Here is a 15,147-nt window from a genome sequence, read left to right as displayed (position 1 = left end):
ACTGACAAAAATTAATTTTTTTAATGATTTTTTTTATGACATGCATTTGATAGACATCAACAGGTGTAATATGAAATAGATTTTTTAAAATTATTATTATTATTATTATTATTATTATTATTATTATTATTATCATTATTAAATAATCTAAGGGTTTCATACACAGGCCCATTCTTCGCAGTTTCAGCTAATAAAAAGCACACATTTTGGCAGCCATAAAAATGACAAGTATATAAAGTGAATTGACACAATTTCTGATTAACTCAATCCAAGCATCTTTTGCTTTAATCTTCTACTATAATTTAAAATGTAACCTTCTATAATTCAAATGTTAAAATCTATCAAGTATATAAAAATCTATACAAATCATGAGGCCCACTAAATTATCATTCATATTAATGTTTGTGTTATTTTGTGATGTACAGTAGTAATACAGTAATGATTGTAAGGATTGATTTTGTAAAAAAAAAAAAAAAAAAAAATTACTAAAAGAAAAAGAAAAGAAAAGCTCGTTGTATATTGTAGTGAATTACATTTAAAGACAAAACAAAAAAATGTTCGAGGATGTGGAAAAAAATATTTGTTGAATTTGCTGAATTAAAATGCGAAATGATGGATTGAAAAATCAAATCTAGACACCAAAATGCCGAAGTAAATTATGAAGCGGCTCACTGTGTAATTGTGTATAGTACACACACACACACACACACACGTACTCACGCACGCACGCACACCAAAATGAGAAGTGTATGATATATATTCATACACGTAGCTCTCAGCGTCACAGAAAATCTCACAAAATCTACAATTAAGAATCTTTTCCTTTTCACCTTGAGATTGTAGTGCATATATTTGCGGACACGACCAACAAGGTTTTAAAACGTACCCAGAAAGAAAGAAAGAAAGAACGAAGTCCGCCTGCGTCATTCTGCTAGTAATATTTTAGCAATATATTTTTTAATAGGAAAGGCTTTGCAACATCAAAAATTGTGAATATACATCTACCCAGTCTATATATCAGTCTATATATTCCGGAAATGTTTACTAAGGCCTGAGCAGGATTGTGTCTGAAGCCCTGCAGGACTGATGGATGACTCCGACTGCATGACGTTTTTCCCGAATTAATACTCCTGAATCAGTATTCAGACACATCCGGTTGTACACAAATGTAGCGCCAATTCACCCTGTAGATTTGTGTATGTGCTCCTGAGTAGCACCCCCGTTTTCTGTGTCCTGTGGTACATTCCATACTGTAAATTATAGGCATGCAACCATGGAGAATGCCATTACGGAGACAAGCATCCGGACTGTTGCTTGCGTGAGTAGGCCTGCAGATTTAAAGAAGAATTGAGTTTTGGATTGTGACTTTTCCACTGGAACGACCAGATGTGTTTGTACAAGGAAGAATCATCTAGGAATTTTGTCTATACGTGATAGATTAGACAGGGTATAAGAGATGTGAAAACATGTCAAGCAAATAAGTGGGAATTTCTTTAATATTGATTTGACTCTTACATTGTCTGAGACATTAGACAGAGACGTTGTAGCTAGGTGATGTTAATTCAGCACTGTGGATTTTGCATTGAGTTTAGACATGTGCTTTTTTGGGTTTATAGCGTTCCTATATATCCAGCTCAGAATCATTGTATAGTCATTTTATTGTTATGATAATGAACACCATTCATGTTGATTTTTAAATGTGCGATCTTTGGAGAGCTCAGAGAGCCTAGAGACCGAAAATCAGTGACTATCTTTTTTTTTTTTTACTTGTTTTTTTTTCTTTACTTTTTTTTTAATATGAAGCAGGTTTTGTGGGTTAAAGTAATGTAGAAAGCGGTACACTTTCAGTTTAGTGTCATGGTAAATGATGTGCTTTGTTGTGTGTGTGTGTGTGTGTGTGTGTGTGTGTGGAGATAGAGAGAGAGAGAGAGAGAGAGAGAGGCGGGGACACAGGGACCAAGGACAGCAGTGGTGAGAGCACTCGCTCTGCTTCCTCCACTCGATCTCGATAGTGTGTGTGTGTGTGTGTGTGTGTGTGTGTGTGTGTGTGTGTGTGTGTGTGTGTGTTCTTTCACACGCGAAACGGCATCATTTGTTACTGAGCCGAGAGCGAATACAGCGACATTCTGCTTTTGCCGGCTTGTGGATCAGGATAACGCGGATTTTGCGCATTTGGCGCTATAGAAGTGCGTAAGTAATCGGAGCGATCGTACAGTTTTGAATGCAATGCAGGTGGTTTAATGTATCCCCTTTTACTGTGGTCAAAAAGTATATTATTGAGCATACGTGTAATGCGGATGATAGTAGATGTAGCTTTACCAACTTTGTGTGTGTATGTAGGCTTGACTCAATGATTAAATTAGTGCACGACTTTTTGGAGTCGTATAGCATTTTATGAAATTGATCAAATGGAAATTGATAAAATGAAATTGGACTGTTTATATATATATATACATGCACATATTTATATGTGCATGTATATATATCTCTTCTATATATCTCTTCTATATATATATATGTGTGTGTGTGTGTGTGTGTGTGTGTGTGTGTGCGTTCATATGTACAGCAAAAAAGCTGAACTTCAAGGTTGTTAAAGTGTTAAAGTCATGCAGTTTTGGATTAACACTTCACTATTCACTATGTTCATTTGTGCTTAGCTGGACTTATAGGTGTTAATACGACACTGGGTGTGTGCGTGCCATCGCTCTAGCACTGTGCAAGTAAAGCAAGTCTGCAAACATTCAATTCAATTATATATATATATATATATATATATATATATATATATATATATATATATATATATATATATATATTATATATCAGGCTGGTTCCTAAATCACAATTTCCTCAGTGAGGGTGCGCTAGTGTGTGTAGAACCCTTTCCTCACATACAGAAACCGACAAACCGCGCGCGCGCACACACACACACGCACACACACACATACACACACACACACAGACCGAGTGCAATGGCACCATGTGACCACGGCACAAGCGGCCTCGGGAGCGCGACGGCCCCTTTAAGACGCACGGATTAGTTTTTCTCTTTGGTTATCTAGCTGTATGAGTTTATGAAATATCATAAAGCTAGAGAACCGAATGTAGAAACTAATTCCATCTACTTCGAGACCTGCCGACGGAGGGGCCGCGCACAAACCGTGGAGACTTACCGGGGGAGGGAGGGAGGAAGGGGGGTGGTCGCCGAACCGACATTCTGCGCGAGCTTCGCCCGTGCTTGTTAAGCTGCTCGCTAGAGAAGTGAATTCTGCTTTTAGCGACATTTATGAGTAGGTGTGTGTTAATATGTGAAATATTTTGCTAAGATGTACAACCAGAGAACGAAGGAAGAAGGCATGTATGTAAAAACGGTGGCGCGGAGCCTGCACGGTTGATGCTGCTCTGTTAAATCACGCGCGCTTATGAAGGGCAGTTGATGGTCCCAGAGAGTACTGTTTGTTTTGTTGTGTTTGTGTTTCATCTCGCTTTTGTTTTATGGTCGATCTTCTTATGTATGGTGTTGACTCTGTTACGTGGTGAGATGGTCGCGAGGCGCACGGCGTCGCCGGATTGGTCTGCGCCTGAGAGTCACGTGGGTTTCGAAGAACAGCGCGTTTGTTTGGCGTGTTGTTGATAGAAAGGATGATCAGAGCCTGACCGTGACCAAAGGAAAGAGGGAAATGCCCATGAGGTAGTGTCTGATATTAGGTGTGTAGTGCTGAATGGACAGCGACCCATATTAGTTGTATTGTTATTTTTTAATATTCTTATTTTAATGCTTCCATGGGACTCATTTTGGTTCATTGTTATTGGTGGTTGTAATTATTTCTGCACAATATTACTCTGACTAATGACTGTTTTAAAGTATCAAACAAGGAGCAGTATGCATTTATTTCACAACATTAATATCATATTCCATATCATCCAAGATTATAAATCTTGTTATATTAGTCTGTTCAACTAATTGGGAAAATATGAAATATACAATAGGGGAAAACTTAGTGCTTGTTGTGTGACGGAGCTAAATTGTCTGCTATATTTTGGCCGGTCAAATTCTTACCTTCCTCCACTCCTTTAAAACAGAGCCTATAAGAAATATGGAAATTCCGAACAGGAATAACTTGGGAACATTTGTAAAGATGTACTCTACTGCATTATTATACACAGCTACAACATCTTGCTCTGTATAGTGCCTGCATGACATCATACTCATTTATTCCAGCATTACGGTTTATGCATTAAATGCATGACTGTGTATATACAGGGTGTCCCAAAAGTCTCCATACATTGGGCACTGTGTAGCCTATTGCAGCACCACATCGGACGTGTCTACGTCAGTGGATGTTAGTGAATGTCCACATCTCAGTTGGTGCACAACACTTCCAGTCTCTTTGAAGTCGTTAAAAAGTATGGCAACCGTGTCGTGTCTGATGTGTTCACCATTTTTCCTGTTAATGTCCATCACAACCTTGTGACAGCTTCCCGATCCAGCCATGAGAACAATTTTAATACGTTCGTCTTTTGTCAAAGGCGTTCTTAAAGGCTATGTGACAAAAATATATAATATAAACTAAGTATGAAAAATTCTGGAAGACATTTTGCCAAAAATGTGTTCACTTCTCCTGTGTATGGAGACACCCTGTATTTGTATGAGGTCATCCTCTGCTAGGACAAACACTCTTGTACTCCAGACATTCTCTCTCATTGCCTGCATTCACCTGCCTTTAAATAGTAAATCAAAGAAGTTACACGAAAGCAAAGTGACAATACTGTATGAAGGAAATGGTGTACTTTTAGCTACAAAAGATATTATGGGTTGTTATGTGAATATATAAAATTGTGAAGAAGTCAGTAAGATTTATAACAGCATGTTCATTATGCTTGAAGATCATTCAGAGCATATTGGAAAAGTGCGATGGTAGCATTCTGAAAACTGTACTAATATACTGTTGGGGGAAATATAGCTTGTTTTGGGATAGTGTTTAATTGTTTAAGGGTTTTATAAGCCTTAATATAATTTTCATATATTCCTGAAGTGCAAAAATGCCAACTTGTTCAGACACCTTAAAACTGCAAGTGTTTTACTGAGGGTCACTTATTCTTTATGTGTATTTTTGTGAATGTTTTTGGGATGACATAATGTGAACAGCATGTGGGTGTGTAAAATCAATGCAGAACTGAAAACTATCTTTGCTGTCCTCAAAATAATATGCATACATTTTATATATAGGATGAAGTCCAGTATCAGCATCAGTATGGATTATTATGCATTATTCAGGAACACAATCTAAGAAAAGAGCATGCATGGCATTTTATTGTTTATTAAAAAGGTTTTACAGAAACATAGTCTCAATCATCCAAATACATACTGCTCAACTTTACTTACATCATATGTATATTAATGCATTTATTCTTTCTGTGCTTTTAGTTTGTTACCAAGTCAAGAAGATCATTCATCAGCTACTTGACTAGGCTCAACATTACATAAAAGGTAAAAACAATCCACATCATAATGACTGGATTACTTTGGATAATATGAATGTTGTGGTGTATTAGAACTATCTACAGCCAACTGATGTTTAGTGTTAAACCTATATTATAAAGGCAACGAGCCTTTTAGTCATTAGTCCATTTACTGTATCATGTTTTAAATGTGTTTATAATGTCATTAACAAAATTCACACTACATGTCTCTGTTTACAATTTGTAACAAGAGTTCAAGCTCATTCATGAGGTCTTATGATTGTGAATTTGTAAAAAAAAAAAAAAAAAAAAAAGTGCACAAAACGATTTGTATGAAAAGTTAATACATAGCTTTTGTAGCTTTGCGTATGACACCATTCATATCAATTCTAACGACATCACTCTTTAGAGAATTTGTACAAGGTAATGGTGTGACGATACACTTAGCTCACGAGACGAGACGATACACAATACCGGGTTCACGAGAACGAGACGAGACGCTATTTGAACACTATATTTAAGAAATCTAGTTTTCAACAACGAAATATACGATAGTATTTTATTCGACTGAAAGTCACAAAATGCAAAACAATGCAGGTATATTTTGAAATGTTTTAACTAATCATCTTGTAACGAATGTCACTTCAGTTCTACTTTTCGAGTTTGAATTATCGTATGCTGTAAAAGACAGAACAATATGCAAGCATTGTAAAAGGTTTTGGCACGAACTCAACTGACTGGTTTTTCTCCTGTATGATTTCACACGAGTCTCTTCAGACCTTGTAACTGTGTATGAACTGTGCATGAGCTTCTAACTTCTAATCGAAGCCGTGTGTGACCTTCTAACTGAACTCCTTTCCACTAATTGAAGATAAAAAATAAAAACAGCTTAAATAACAAAAAATGAAATAACATTAAGTTGTTCTTAGTCTTATTTTTGAAGTGCAAACAATAAGTGCAGCCATAATCAAAGTAGTACTCTCTCAATACTCAAGGTGCAAACAGAGACTGCCCGTGGACTGTTCTTTACACTTATTGATCTTAAATCATGATCATGTTCATACTGGTACAGGTTGTTTTTTTGTTTTTGTATGAATCCAGTTTCAGAGGGTGTTACAATCACAACTGCTAGAAAGATAAGATAAATATTTGTTCTGCCACTTGCTTTGGGAAGAAGTTCTTTGTTCTCTCTCTCTCTCTCTCGCTCTCTCTCTTTCCCTCCCTCCCTTCCTCCCTTCCTCCCTTCCTCCATAGACTAATATTCAAGCAAATTGTACCATCAACAGATTAAACGGTTCTACATTAATGGTTTTAAGAGTTTATTGGTGTTTAGATCTGAGCCTGTATGAATTTGCAGTATCTAGACATTTCCTAGACCTGGGCTTCAGTACTGTTGTTCCAATGGTTCAGACATTTGCAGATTTGTACACTGGTTATGTTTAGGATTAGGTGTGAGCTTATCAGTTGTAGCTTTTCCTCTAAGAGAATCACAGCACAAAGATTATTACTATATCTTTGTTATTATTATTATTATTATTATTATTATTATTATTATCATCATCATCATAATGAATGCCCTGTCTACCAGTTACATGATCTGAACTGTACTGTGTTTTGGGGGGAAACTTGTCCCAGAAAATTGTAACAATTCTACGAATTTTGCATGATATCAGGTTAATCTTGTACACTACATTTCTGCACTGAAACATTGTCATAGAGCAGAAATGTTCTATAACACAATGTGGACTTGTGTTACACTTGTGCTCAGACTGTAAAATATGGATATTACAGATTTTACATTCACACAGTTCTTGTTCCATATACTCTGCTTCAAACCTACCTGTGTTTCTACGCAACTTTAAATTGAAAAAAGTATCAGCCCCAAAGCTGTTATAGTCTTCAATAGTAGCTCTTTTCTTCAGAAGTATTGCTCTAGAGATGATTAGGTCAGCGCTCTAACCAACATCGTCTCATGTACAGACACTTGCGAAGTTTAAGGTTAAGGACATGGGCGGGGTTAGTGTTTGCATAATTTCTTACAAGTACAAAATGATTTTAGTATGAAATCAAACCACATCACTCTCATCGGATGCTAAATCTGAACACGCTGTAGCTGTTAAATCTGTCTAAGAGCAAACTGTGCATTTCTTATAACTACACCCATGATTACATCCCTTTATGATCTACTGTAGTAGCAGAATTTAGAAGCAATAAAATATTTAGTAGTGAAACAGAGAGTTTAACAAGCTTGGAGGCACTCTATAAATTCAGTTTACAAACAGGCATTCAACAGGCCACACAATATCCATAAAGTTTTAGCTGGTCTTGAATTAACGGCTTATAAAAAATACATCGGGTCTATTTTAGAGCAGGATATGCTGAATATAAACTCCAAATCTCGCTCTAAAGCATGGTCATATTTTACACTTGTGAAGAATATAATTCGAAATGGAAGAGGAAGCTGTCTGACTGGTCGAGAGGTTTTTCCCCCCCGAGCTTTGTATGCATATGATGCTCTGCAGCTCGGCTCTCATAAGTTGATTTAAATTATGCCCTCTACATTATGAGGTGTGAGAGGAAATAAATCTCTCTAAATGAATTTGGTGAATGGGGAAGTGCCGGTGTGGGAGGATGTACAGCAGGGGGCCTACTGTGGAACAGAAGAGGGCTAATTTCACCTCACACCCACTACTCCTCTGGGCAAAGATGCTACAATTTATTTTTTGTTTATCCCTTAGTAATTTCGCACTTCTTTTCAAGTATATGAAAAAGCACACAGTGTAAAAATGGAGTTCTGAAAGTGACATTCCGGATAGAAAACAAAGCTGAAATTGAAAACAAAATAAAAGTGTCTGGCTTGTAAGTAAGGGGGGGGGGGGGGGAGTAGAAAAAGTAAAGTAGCCTATTTAAAGTGCGGTGTTGTTTAGCAGCGGCAGGCTTAGCTGGAGGAGGCTGGCCTCTTTAACATTTCTATGCAAACTAGAGCTTGAATAATGAGATGTATTTATGAAGGCCGATGAGCGAAGGAGGGAAGGGGGGGCTTTTTGAAAGGGAGCAGACTGGAGGCTGAATGGAAAAGACGGGGTGAAGGATGGGGGGGTGAGACGGGAGACGGGGGTGAGGGTGCATTTGGGCCTCTGCTGGTGGGGTGCAGAGGGAGAAGCAGCTGTGAAAAGAGTGGAGCTCTTTTTCCCACGCCCAGCGAGACGCAAAACAGTCGCACAGCCTGTAAGGGTCACATCACAATTCTAATATATACGTGGAGCGAAAGAGAATATTGAAGCCGTGCGAATTAACGAGCTGTCTCTCTGAGGGACGGAGAGTGAGACAGAAAGCACGGTTAGTGACAGACACCTGCTTCTGTCAGACAGCTAGTACTCGTGCAAGATCTTAAGTATAAAACTGATCATACATAATGAAATTATTCTTACGAAATATTGGATATAATAAATGTTTGCTGATAACACAAAAAGACTGTAAACAAATGACTGTTTTATTCATATGCACCCTTTTCTCAGCAGTCCAGTCTGCAGATAAACTTGGCCTTGTACATGAACTGTGTGTGTTGGGTGGTGGAGGGGTGAGACAGACTGATCAAGTGAGACAGAAAACTCAAACTAGCACAAGGGGGCTGGCTCTGTTAGTGGAACACATAGTAACTTAGCTGGAATGTCTTTCTGAGGAACACTGAATAAGATCTGTGAATCTATGTCCATAATCTGTAGCCAATAGAGGGTGAGCGCATGTGTGAAAGACAGAGGTGGGGGTCAGGTGGGGAGTAGTTTCCAAATCTTAGTATTTGAATTTAGCCATCGTTAAATGTGGAAGAGATGTCGGACTGACAGCATGACAATGGGCTTAGATTAGTCCAACATGGGAACTTGAAAGACTTGAAACTTGAAACTTGAAACCCTTATATATTATCGAGTATGAAATTATTTCCGCAATCCATAAAACAGTTTCACCAATTGCGGTTTTTTTTTTAAAAGGAGAATATCTAATGTATAGATAGTGATGCCAAAACATTTAGCTTACAAATAGATTTTTAAGAAGCAGTTAGGATTACCATTAATACATTTTTCACGCCATAAATTAAGACTTATATTGGAATCCTCTCCTAGAAATAGTCCATTTAGACATAAAGCATCAGTCTTCATCAGAAAGGTCAGAGTGTGTTTTGAGTTTGTAATTTCATGAAGACATACCTGTAATGTGTGGCTGTTGCTAAAAAATATGAATATGAATTCCAATCATTGGAATAATGAATTTTAAATCAAATAAGCACAATATGGTGTAAAGTAAATGCTGCAAGCTAACGTGAAGTATATTCTGTAAATCCTAATCTAGAACAACACTGAGTGTGGAGAACTTCCTGTGTAGATGCTTGGTCTATTGTTGGCACAGTGTATACTTGAAAACACACACTATATCAAAAGAGGTTGTAAGAAGATGTGTACTGAATCCTAATATGTGTCTTCCAGTCAACACGACTAGATCGTCCTCACTTCAGTATCCACCGGGAACACATCAGCACCTGTATAAAACATCAGTAACTTCCTCTCAGTCTTTATCTGGCACTTTTATTGCTTCGTACTGTCAACCTGCTGAATTAGAAGTACATCCACAATGCATTCTATCAAGGGTGCCTCGTAAACGTGCTGCTGAAAGCTTAAGAAGCTTCTCGGTCCTTTTTGATTCACTGACGCTTCCGAATTAGCATAATGCAGTCATCATTAGCGTTAAAGCAAGGCCTCGGGCAGCGTTTGTGCTCAGAGCTTTTCACCACAGTTCCCCCTGTAGAACGCACTCACAGCCATGTCACGCTCAATTAGCTCCCCCATGCCTTGTTTACCCTTCTTCATGTTCCTGGAAAACTCAAAGACACAAGCCTGTCTTTTGAGTTAATACGAGCCAGCGTGTTGCGTCTGCCTCGCCCCGCCTCCTCTCTAGCTTTTCTCTCCAAATTCAAATGGAAATGAAGAACAGGAGGACTCCCTCTAATTAGTTCAATGCGAGGATGCTTAGTGTGAATCAGTGCGTGCTTTGTGCGGGAATGTATAGAATGTTAAAGCGGCGAGCAGATCGAGCGTACAGCCTCCAGGTTGAATAGCCCTTCTCTTTAGGCTTTTTGAGAGAAAATGAGGCGAAGTGGGGATACTGGTAACGATTTCACAGGCGCAGGTGATTCCCATGCTCTGGGAGCTTTTGTCTATACAGAGCTAGATAAACAAAGCAGCGGCATACATTAATGTGTTTGCTTTTGAGAGACTTGTGCTGGGAAAACTACAGAGAACTACACTGTAGAACCACCGTACAGCTAACACTGTAATGTACTGTATGTTAAAGCAGCTGAACATATAGTGTAGCTGTGTTTAGGTTTATTGTGTGAACTTTCCCTTATTCAAATTGTTAACTAAAATCTGAAAACACATCGTTCAAAATTGGATTTCAGGACATTGTGTGATTTGATGCGCTTCTTGGCGTTAGAAATTTGAACAAGAAATACAACACAGACAAAAACACATGAAGGTATTTCACGGCAGGACTTTGTGTAACTGTAGTAGCTACAAACATGGTGTACACCACCCACTTTGTGGTGTTCAGGATCGTGAGTGAACATTGTGCTCATGTATAACATAATAAGATAATCCACATGTTGGCCCGTAGTACTCAGCATACACTCTTCCGCATTGTTATTGTGGACACTCGGAATAAAAATCTGATTTAGGAAATAAATCCTGCTGTGTGAAAAAAACCCTGATACTTTTCTGGTTTTGTGCCTTCCCAAACATTCTTCGGTTTTTAACCAAGAGCCAAGGCTAGATATTTTTTTTACTTTGGTTCCACCTCAGATCGAGATCTAAATTCAAGTTTGCACGTAAGCATTCACAATTCATACATAAAAGTAAACTATCCTACAAAACAACAACCAATACTAATCATCAGGGTTTTGGAACAAAGTATCTGGAACAAACATAGAGCTTCCCATTCTCTCAGAGGAGCTGCATGTCTCTGATCACGCTGTAATGTTGCGAGTGTGAAGCGTTAGACCATATTCGGGGTGAGTAGAGAACACTACTGCTGCTGCTGGCTCTAAACGCTCAGCTGTAGATGAGCTCTTCTGATCAATAGTGTTTATAGTGAAGCTCCGCATTTCAGTCTGCCAGATCAGCGCTGTAGAGAACAGAGACATACAGGATTGATTGGCTCTGATTAATCTGTTTATCGCGCAGGTTTATGACTATTTCTGACTCCACAAATATCCGTCTTTCTCGCCATTTTTAAAAGCATTGAAACAACGTAAAGCTAAGAAACTTCCAATAGTTACAAATGAATAGATCTAAGAGTTCTTCAGGATGCATTATCTATCAGGATATTTTGCTTTTCTGAGGAACATAAATATGGAGCTCGAGTACAGAAACTCTCATTTCAGAGATTTTTATGCAACGTATACAGATACAAACAACATATACATATATGCTTTGCTTAACCAGCAAAAGAAGTGAAATTTCAAGTGAGATTTGTACAAAAATAGCTTTAAAGGTTCAGTCAGTTACTTGTTATTTGTCATAGTCAATTACAGATCAGTTGTAGAAGCCCTGACACCTGAATCAGTGAAACAATGAATCAGTGAATCGCAATGCTAATATACATACATATATATATATATATATATATATATATATATATATATATATATATATATATATCGGAATATCATGTACATGTGTAGACCTCAGGCTTGCACATGATACAATACAATATGATTTGGATTTTTAAGGCATAGATATTTGACACTACCACTGATTCTGCTACGTTACAGGCAAATCACCTTGCTAGCCTATTAAATTATTACACATCAGTCTAAAAATATTAATTATATTTACACACGAGTTTTCTATCCATTTTCAGTACTCGATTTATAATAAATTCTAATCGATTCATTTGCCATGATTCATTTAACTCGTTGCCTTTTAAATCGATGCATCGATCCAAATAATCTGATTGTCACATCCCTATAGCTATATCGATTTCTCTGTGTTCTGAAATAACTCTCAAATAAATCATTCAAATGAAATCATTCCTAAAGTAAAACAAACAGCAGATTAATAGCGAGAGTGCCGTGGTTGGTTTTCTTTCAATTGCATATGAATAGAACTGAAAGAAAAGGTACAAACACTAATTGCAGCCCTAACATTAACCTTAACAATTTAGCTATGCCAATTATTATGAATTGGCAAGTGGGAAAACATGTTGAAATTTTTATTAAATCGTGCCGTTATACTTTCTGCTTACAGGTACTTGATTCGCCAGGTGTTGTTTTTTTTTAGTTAGTTGGTTTTTTTTTTGTATTCCATGCCTACACTATGAAATATGCTGAGATAAACCACTTAACACACACACACACACACACACGCACATCCCATCTTTTGCTTTGTCCATTCATTTCCGTCTTCCTTTTTATCTCCGTCTCTCTCTCCCTCACTCTCTCGCTCACTCACCCCCTGAGGTGAGTTTCACCCCAGGCCTGGTATGAGGGATGCAGAGAAGAGGAGGGGAGGTTGCTATGGTGACAAATTGTCAGAGTTAACCATAGGGGAAACAAATAAAGAGCAGTTAGAGTGAAGAGCGGTGTGTGCATGTTTGTGTGTGTGTGTGTGTGTGTGTGTGAGAGAGAGAGAGAGAGAGAGAGAGAGACAGAGAGAGAGACAGAGACAGAGAAAATGTGTGCACTGGGACTGACTCAGCCACCTCTGAGGTGCTCATGTTGTTCATCTCAGTTGAAGCAAAGAAGATGCTGAAATGTTAATGTACTCGCAGCTTCCTGAATGTATCAGAACTGTAGCAACGGGAGCACTACTTTGTGCCGTGAAGCTTTCCGTTTGATTTACTTAAACTCTTGAACCCTTAGGGGTTTTTCTTTTTCGTTATCATGTATGCTGTGATCTCCCCTTACTACCCCCCCACTCTGCTCCCCACCTTTGTCTCTCTCTCGTGCTATCAGCCCTTGCTGTATCCTCTAGATGCTATCAGAGATAGATGTCTCGCACTAGTCACTCATTTCATTTCAGTTCCAGATGAAACAGAAAGCCAAAGGCCCAGCAGGACTCCTGTGATTCACACCCCATCCTCATGTCAGAAACTGCTCGCATTCTCTCTCTCTCTCTCTCTCTTTCTCTCTCTCTCGCTCTCACTACTTTAGTCTCCACCTCTTTATCTAAGCTTCTTGTGCTTAGTGTGTAGTGGCTTATGCGGATGTGTGCATAATGCAGACCATAACAACATCACAGGTACTATTATCATAGCCGAGGTTATAATACACACTGTTAGTCCATGTGCCAGATTTTCCACACATGACAATGTAAAGTACTTTTTTTCCTCTGCTCCACTACGAAAGGTTCCAGCTGTGTGTTTTTTGGCACGTGTTTAAGATCGGAATTGCGGCTTGCAGCACTGTTTGTAACTGAAACAATGTTGAAACAATGTTATTTGTAGCATGTTGTCCATGCTTAACAGTCACTTTGACCAATGGTCCAGTCATCTCTCATGTCAGTGGAAAATGAACTACAGTTCTTGTTTAAACATGCAGTGAAAAAAAAACACCCCTAGATTCCTCACACCATAATATTTCCATCGTTCTTTTACACCTTGCATCTAAGTCAAGTCCAAATCCAAAAGCAAAAAAAAAAACTGCCCCCTTTTTGACTGACAAACACATAAACGCCCCCCCAAGACACACACACACACACACACACACACACACACACACACACACTTTCTTCTACTTTGTCTTTTACCTCCAGAGCCTCCATCTCTTCATCCATCTACCCATCCATCCACACTAAATACAATAACTGAGGCTTGGCCTGAGCCAACAGTGGGGTGAGGAAAGTGTAAATGTTAGCCAGGCTCCATTGTCCCAGACAGACGGGGAGTTAACACCCATGTCTGTGCCTCATGAATGGAGGAACTGTGTCTGAAAGACCCAGATCGCCCCACAACAGCCCTCCACCCCTTCCACCTTCATACTTCTGTATACTCCCATACTGACCACAAAGTCACACAACCAGCAAGCCTTAAGCATGTGAAAAGTGTGCACATTGTATAAATTACAGGTGCTTGTAGATTTAACCACAGATGAGGCATGATCATTTTCATGAAGCCCTTTGAGACGAAATGCTGATTTCTGAATCCTCTCTTCTTTGTTTTCCATTTTGTTCTGTAGAGATGATGAGAAGAAGAAAAAAAAGAGAGAGTGGGAGGCAGAGATGAAGTCCAACACCGCCATCGGCTCTCTTCCTCCTCTGCAAGTCCGTCTCTCCATCGCAGGGAAGGGTGGGAGTGCACCGAGGCCAGCCAGGGTGAGGCGTCATGGGCTTGAGAAGCATCCTGAACCCCGCTCGGTCAACAGCACCTCTGGAGCTCAGAGCTCAGAGAGAAATCAATACGGGGAAAGAGAGACTGATTCTGGATCACCCAACCTAGCCCTGAGCCTGCAGGCCAGATGACCTCCCACACACACAGTCATACACGCTGACACACATACAAATACATACTGACATACAGCTATGCTATCTTTCGCACAATCACACACCTACACATGCATGTGTTTGTGTGTCTGGTTTTCCTCGAGGCCATGTTATTGTGGAGAAACCTCTACAATCCAAACTTTTTTCCGGAAGT

At 38.8% G+C, this 15,147-nt stretch overlaps 1 long non-coding RNA gene across 1 annotated transcript; it reads left to right on the top strand.

Moving 5' to 3' along the window:
* Positions 1–999: 999 nt before the first annotated feature.
* LOC128623977 (uncharacterized) lies at positions 1,000–15,035 on the top strand. The gene is made up of 3 exons (XR_008388696.1): positions 1,000–2,186; positions 5,429–5,491; positions 14,690–15,035. It is a non-coding gene; the product is annotated as an uncharacterized LOC128623977 (long non-coding RNA).
* Positions 15,036–15,147: the final 112 nt, after the last annotated feature.

The sequence above is a fragment of the Ictalurus furcatus genome, chromosome 20 (assembly GCF_023375685.1).
Source record: "Ictalurus furcatus strain D&B chromosome 20, Billie_1.0, whole genome shotgun sequence".
Classification (NCBI taxonomy): Eukaryota; Metazoa; Chordata; class Actinopteri; order Siluriformes; family Ictaluridae; genus Ictalurus; species Ictalurus furcatus.
This window is presented reverse-complemented; position numbering and strand designations above follow the sequence as displayed.